General features: G+C 41.1%; 1 pseudogene; it reads left to right on the top strand.

The window, feature by feature from the left end:
* Positions 1-4726: 4726 nt before the first annotated feature.
* On the top strand, positions 4727-5712 carry LOC115276194 (annotated as a pseudogene).
* The last annotated feature ends 1623 nt before the right edge of the window (positions 5713-7335 follow it).

The raw sequence follows: 7335 nt of genomic DNA, 5'->3' as shown, positions 1-7335 counted from the left end.
GAGGTCTACTTTTTTCTATCCACGTAGCCATCCTTATTAATGCAGGGTGGGAGTTAGAGAGGGACATGAGACACAGAGCTATTTTAATAACTCAGGTGAGAGATGAATATTTGTGATGGGACTGAGTGGCAGATGGAAAAAAATGGGGATATTTCTAAAACACACTCAACAAGATCCCTTTACCTTCACATTTCTTAAAATACTGACACTTTTTAAAATTTTTATTTATTTGTTTATTTTGAGAGTGGGAGGACACAAAGAGAGAATCTCAAGCAGGTTCCATGCCATCAGTACAAAGCCTGACACAGGGCTTGATCCCATGAACCAGGAGATCATGACCTGAGCCAGAATCAAGAACGGGATGCCAAATCGACTGAGTCACCCAGATATCCCAGAATTCTGACACTTTTTAAGCCTACCACTGGGCATCCTTAAAAAAGACTTATTTTCACCAGTTAATAAAAACTTTTCTTTCAAGGGTGCCGCAGTGGCTCAGTCAGTTAAACAACCAAATCTCAATTTTGGCTCAGGTGACAATCTTATGGTTTGTGAGATTGAGCGCTGCATCAGACTCCATGCTGACAGTGCAAAGCCTGTTTGGGATTCTCTCTCTCCCTCTCTCTCTGCCCCCCCCCCATCTCAATAATATAATAAACACTAAAAAAATAAAATAAAATGTATTTAATAAAATTTTTCTTACAAAAATTGTTAGAGACCTAACCACACACATTTAGTTTCTAGGTTGGGTGGGGGGTAGAAATCCAAATCTAGAGGAATTTGGGAAATAGGAGACTAAAATAAGTGAGGGACACTAGTGAAAAGGAATAGATAGATCCAATTGTTGAAATAATAATAATAAAGGACAGAAGGATACAAATCCTGTGTAATGATTTAAAATGGGGAAAGTTGGGGCATCTGAGTGGCTCAATTGGTTGAGCGTCCAACTTTGGCTCAGGTCATGATCTCACAGTTCATGGGTTCAAGCCCCGCATTGAGTTCTGTGCTGACAGCTCAGAGCCTGGAGTCTGTTTCAGATTCTGTTTCTCCCTTTCTCTCTGCTCCTCCCCCACTTGTGCTCTGTCTCTGTCTCAAAAATAAATTATTTTAAAAAATAATAAAATAAAATAAAATGGGGAAAGACGTAGAAGGCTTTTAGTATTGTTTTGAGGTGGGGACAGTAGACATGTTGATATTTTTGAAGATTATTTTTCCCCTCCCCCTAAATAGAAAAAAATTATAGTCTATTTATAATGCCCCAGATTTTTTAAAAACTTAAGTACTCAAGTAATAGGGGTTTGGTTAAGTTGATTATAGTGAATTCATGTAAGGAAATATTCTGCAGTCATTTCAAACTGTAATGTACACAGAATGTTAAGAGTGATACTAAGTTGTGTATTTTTAAGGTTAAAACACAGTAATATAGTAGATTCCTATTATTTGCATCTTTATGAGTACGTAGAAATTAGTTTGGATGAAAGCTCACCAGAATGGTAGAGGTAGTTTTCTTATGCTTATGTGATTGAAAGTAGTTCTCTTTTCCTTATTCTTATTTAGATAAAAATATTCTTTTTTTTCTTTTTTAAATTTTTTCAATGTTTATTTATTTTTGAGAGACAGAGACAGAGTGTGAGAAGGGGAGGGGCAGAGAGAGAGGAGACAAGAATCTGAAGCAGGCTCCAGACTCTGAGCTGTCAGCACAGAGCCCAAAGCGGGGCTCAAACTCACAGACTGCAAGATCATTCCCTGAGCTGAAGTCAGATGCTTAACTGGCTGAGCCACCCAGATGCCCATACATAAAAATATTCTGTATTTTTTCTAAATACAGGTATAACTAAAATTGAAAATAAAATAAAAAGATGCTCAATATCACTGATCATTAGGAAAATGCAAATCAAAACCACAGTACGATACCACCTCATATTCATTATGATGGCTACAATAAAAAAACAGAAGGGGCATTTGGGTGGCTCGGTTGGTTGGGTGTCTCTGACTATTGATTTTGGCACAGGTCATGACCTCACAGTTTATAAGTTTGAGCCCACAATGGGCTCTGCGTCGACAGCAAGGAGCCTACTTGGGATTCTGTTTCCCTCTCTCGCTCTCTTCCCCCTACTGCACATACTCTCTCTGTCTCTCTAAAAAAAACCAAAAACAAACCCAGAGAACAAGTTTTGGTGAGGATGTGGAGAAACTGGAAGCCTTATGCACTGTAGGTAGGAATATAAAACAGCACAGCCATTATGAAGAATGGTGTAGCAATTCCTCGAAAGTTAAAAATAGAATTACCATGTGACCCAGCAATTCTACTTCTGGATATACACCCCAAAGAATTGAAAACAGAGTATTAAAGAGATATTTGGACACTCTTGTTCACAAAGCATTATTCGCAACAGCCAAAAGATGGAAGCACCTCAAGTGTCCATCAATGGATAGAAGAGATGAAATGAGGTTTATGCATAGAAGGGAATATTCAGCCTTAGAAAGAAAGGAAATTCTGACACATGCTACAGCATGGATGAACCTTGAACACATGATGTTAATTGAAAAGAGACAAAAAGATAAATATTGTAGGATTCCACTTAGATGAAGTACCTAGAGTGGTCAAATTTGTAGAGCCAGAAATAGGATGATGGTTACCAGGGGCCAAGGAAGAAGGCATGAGGAGTTGTTTAATGGGCCAGAGTTTCAATTTTGCAAGATGAACACTGCTCTGGAGATTGGTTGCACAACTTGAATATACTGAACAATACTGAAGTGTATGCTTAAAAATGGTTAAGATGGTAAATTTTACGTTTTGCATATTCTAAATTAAAGAAAAAATTTAACTGAAAATAAGTACAAATGAAGTTCTTTCAAGGAGAGTACCAGAGAAAATGGCTCACATCTACCATTTTATAAAACCTTCACTGACCAAGCCAGCTCTGCTATAATCACTATCTTTTTTTATGTTTATTTATTTGTGTGTGTGTGTGTGTGTGTGTGTGTGTGTGTTTGTGTGTGTGTGTGTGAGAGAGAGAGAGAGAGAGAGAGAGAGAGAGAGAGAGCGAGCGCATGAGTGAGGGAAGGCAAGAAAGAGGGGGACAGAGGAGGATCCCAAGCAGGCTGTGCTGAAAGCAGACAGCCTGATGCAGAGCTTGAACTCCCAAACTGTGAGATCATGACCTGAACCAAAGTCAGATGCTTAACCAACTGAGCCACCCAGGTGCTCCTCTGATCACTATTTTATGCGTATCATCTATTTACTTTGTATTTAACCACTTTGATCTTTTGGAAAAATGATTTTTTTTCATGTTTTTTGTATGAATAATAGTAAAAATTTTCTATAAACAGGAAATGTTTAATTTTATTTTAGAACCAAGCAAATTTTGGAAACTCAAAGCTTTCATTGTGAATTACTAACAATTATTAAAAAGAAAAACTAATGGATGTTGCAACTGCAAGTTCTAGATTCTTACATTCTTTAGTCTAAGGCATTCTTCTAAGGTCTGCTCAGTTTTCATTCAAGATCACAGTAGGGGCACCTGGGTGGTTCAGTCACTTAAGTGTGTGACTCTCAATTTTGGATCAAATCATGATCTCATGTCATAGTTTGTGGGATTGAGCCCCAGGTCAACAGCGCAGAGCTTGCTTGAGATTCTCTCTCCCTCCATCTGCCCTTCCCCTGTGCTCATGCTCTCTACCTCCCTCCCTCCCTCTCTCTCAAAAATAAATTTAAAAAAAATTTTTAGGGATGCCTGGGTGGCTCAGTCGGTTAAGCGTCCGGCTTTGGCTCAGGTCATGATCTCACGTTTGTGGGTTCGAGGCCCACATCGGGTTCTGTGCTGACAGCTAGCTCAGAGCCTGGAACCTGCTTCAGATTCTGTATCTCCCTCTCTCTCTGACCCTCCCCTGTTCCCACTGTCTCTCTCTGTCTCTCAAAAATAAATAAAGAACATAAAAAATTTTTTTTTAATTTTTAAAAGGTCATAGTAAACACAAAAGATGTAATTCGAAAGTAAAATTTTACTCTTTTTCTGAAAGGACACAGGTCTGAACCAAACTGACTCCATGACAGGCTTTAAGTTTCCCCTCTGACCTTGGAGGCCTAAGTGTAGGTTTCTCAGAATCATTAGACAATAAAAGGGCACAGATTGCTCAACCAGGGACCACCCTAGTAACACCCTAGTAACACCCAATCAGAACTGGCCAGCTAAAATGCTTAACATTCCTTAGGGCAGGCCTAGAGATAGAAGCTATAGATAATCACTTACTGCTTAAGGCTAGTTACACCCTACATGGAGGTCCTTAGCTCACCCTGTAATTGGTTATTTTCAAAGAAACACTAAATATTGTGATTGGGTCCCACCAAAAGTAATGAATGCTCTAAACAAAATGTATGGTTAAAGTTGCTGCCAATGATGTTATGTGATAATGATTGGATCGCTGTACCTGTGTCACAATTTCCTGTAACTCCCCCTCCCCAAACCCATAAAAACCCTGCTCAGCCCTTGTTCAGGGCTCTCAGCACGGATCCACTGCGCTGGTAAAGTCTGTGAGCCCGAGCTCAAGCCCGGCGAACTTAAGCCTGTAATAAATGCCCTTTGCTTTTGCATGCATGACTCGGTCTCCCTGGTGGTGTCTGGTCTTTGGGGACGATATTGGGATCTGGGCATAACACTTCCCCCACTCCAAGTTGGACAGACAACCATATCTTCTGGTGTGGTGCTAGTTGTGTCCCTGAGACACAATGGGGAAGGTCAGAGTCAATGGATTTGGCTGTATTGGGCACCTGGTCACCAGGGCCATTTTTAACTCTAGCAAAGTGGATATTGTCACCATTGATGACCCCTTCATGGACCTCAACTACATGATCTACATATTCTAGTAGGCATCCACCCACGGCAAATTCCACAGCATAGTCAAGGCTGAGAACAGGAAACTTGTCATCAATGGAAAGTCCACCATTGTCTTCCAGGAGCAAGATCCCACCAACATCAAATGGGGTGATGCTGGTGCTGAGTATTTTGTGGAGTCCACTGGGGGGTCTTCACCACCAGGGAGAAGGCTGGGACTCACCTTAAGGGTGAGACCAAGAGGGTCATCATCTCTGCCCCTTCTGCTGATTCCCTTATGTCTGTGATGGGCATAAACCATGAGAAGTATGACAACGCCCTCAAAATTGTCAGCAATGCCTCCTGTACCACCAACTGCCTGGTCCCTCTGGCCAAGGTCATCCATGACAACTTTGATATTGTGCAGGGGGACTCATGAGAACAGTCTATGTCATCACGGCCATGGTCTTCTACCACGGACAACCCCTCTGGGAAGCTGTGGTATGATGGGCAACAGGCTTCCCAGAACATCATTCCTGCTTTCACTGGTGCTGCCAAGGCTGTAGGCAAGGCATCTCTGAGCTGAATGGGAAGCTTACTGGCATGGCTTTCTGTGTCTCCACCCTTAATGTATCAGTTATGGATCTGGCCTGCTGCTTGGAAAAAGCTGCCAAATACAAGGACATCAAGAAGGTGGTGAAGCAGGCATTAGAGGGCCCCGTCAAGGGCATCCTGGGCTACAGTGAGGACTGGGTCATCTTCCACAATTTCCACCTTTGATGCTGGGTCTGGCATTGCTCTCAATGACCACTTTGTCAAGCTCATTTCCCAGTAGGACAGTGAATTTGGCTACAGCAACTGGGTAGTGGACCATACAGTCCACATGGTCTCCAAGGAGTAAGAGCCGCCTGAATTACCAGTCCCAGCAAGAGGAAGAGAGAGGCCCTCAGCTGCCCAAGAATCCTTGCTCCAGCTCGTCGCCCAACACACAGAGAATCTCCTGACCCCCAGTTTCCATCCCAGACGCCCTGAAGAAGGGGAGAGGCTTGGGGAGTCCTACCTTATCATGTACCATCAATAAACAATACTATGCCCAACAACAATAACAAAGCTTTTAGCTACATTTTCTCTTTCCTCCTCACACTATCAAATAGTGTGATAATAAAATTACATTAAAATGCAGCAGGAGGGAGGGTTTAGATCCTTTAGACTTTTGCTTACAATTTGCCTGAGACAATTGCCTGCACCTCTATAGTTTATTTCTCTCTTTTCCCAGACATTAAATTGTGTTCTCTTCAGCCTCGGTCATTCCAGGAGGGTTGAAAGACTGGCTGATATTCATAGGTGTGCCCATTGCTTGCTGAAGTTTTACTTCTTATCTAAAGATAAGCCAAAGACATAGGATATTTAATAAGAAAAATTCAATATAATAGAAGACAAAAAGAAATTGACATTTGCAAACAGTGATTATGTGCCAAACCCCATGTGGGAGTCTCCTTAATATTAAGAGTTATTTGTTAAGTAACTCTTAACCTTAAGATTATAATGCATATTTCCTTTTTTGGTGTAGGAATTTTTATCTGTCCCCTGTATGCATATTAAGGGAAATTAAGCTTAAATTTTCTCATTAATCTTGCAATGTTTAGCTACTGTGACGTTATAGATCTTGTTATAATTAACTCAATCAATATAAAGGACTATTTAGACTATCTTCAGTTAAGGAAAAAGGCACTTATATTCCTTTTTAAACCAATTATGGCACACATAACAATAAATGGCACATGGGGTGCCTGGGTGGCTCAGTCAGTTAAGCACCTGACTTTGGCTCAGGTCACAATCTCTTGGTTCATTGACTGAGCCCCAAGTCTGGCTCTGTGCTGACAGCTCAGAGCCTGGAGCCTGCTTTGGATTCTGTGTCTCCCTCTCTCTCTACCCCTCCCCTGATCATGCCCTCTCTTCTCTCTCTCTCTCTCAAAAATAAATAAACATTAAGAAAATTTTAATAAATGGCACATTTATAGAACTAGATGTTTTTGTGTGTGACTGTTTCCGGAACCCACAACTCTCCTAGCACCATAGACTTATTAAAGCTTATTTGAAATTTTTTAATGTGAACGCACTTGTGAGCGAGCTGGGGGCAGGGAGGAACAGAAAGAGGGAGAGAGAGAGAATCCCAGGCAGGCTCTGCACTGACTCTTCTTTGAAATGAGTGCCCCTTACTCTTCTTTGAAATGTGTTTATTTCATCAAAGAATTCTTGTGGCAAGTTATGTTAGTAAATTAAGAATGCTGCCTTTCAATCAGAAAAACAGACACATAGACCAATGGAATAGAATAGAGAATCCAGAGCTGGGCCCACAAATGTACAGTCAATTAATTTTTGACAAAGCAGGAAAGAGTATCCGATGGAAAAAAAGACTGCCTTTTTAGCAGGTGGTGCTGGGAAAACTGGACAGCAACATGTAGAAGAATGAAACTAGACCAGTCTCTTACACCATACACAAAAATAAGATCAAAATGGCTGA

This window comes from Suricata suricatta, chromosome 13 (assembly GCF_006229205.1).
Source record: "Suricata suricatta isolate VVHF042 chromosome 13, meerkat_22Aug2017_6uvM2_HiC, whole genome shotgun sequence".
Lineage (NCBI taxonomy): Eukaryota > Metazoa > Chordata > Mammalia > Carnivora > Herpestidae > Suricata > Suricata suricatta.
Note: the sequence above shows the minus strand (reverse complement) of the source record. Positions and strands in the feature narration are given on the sequence as shown.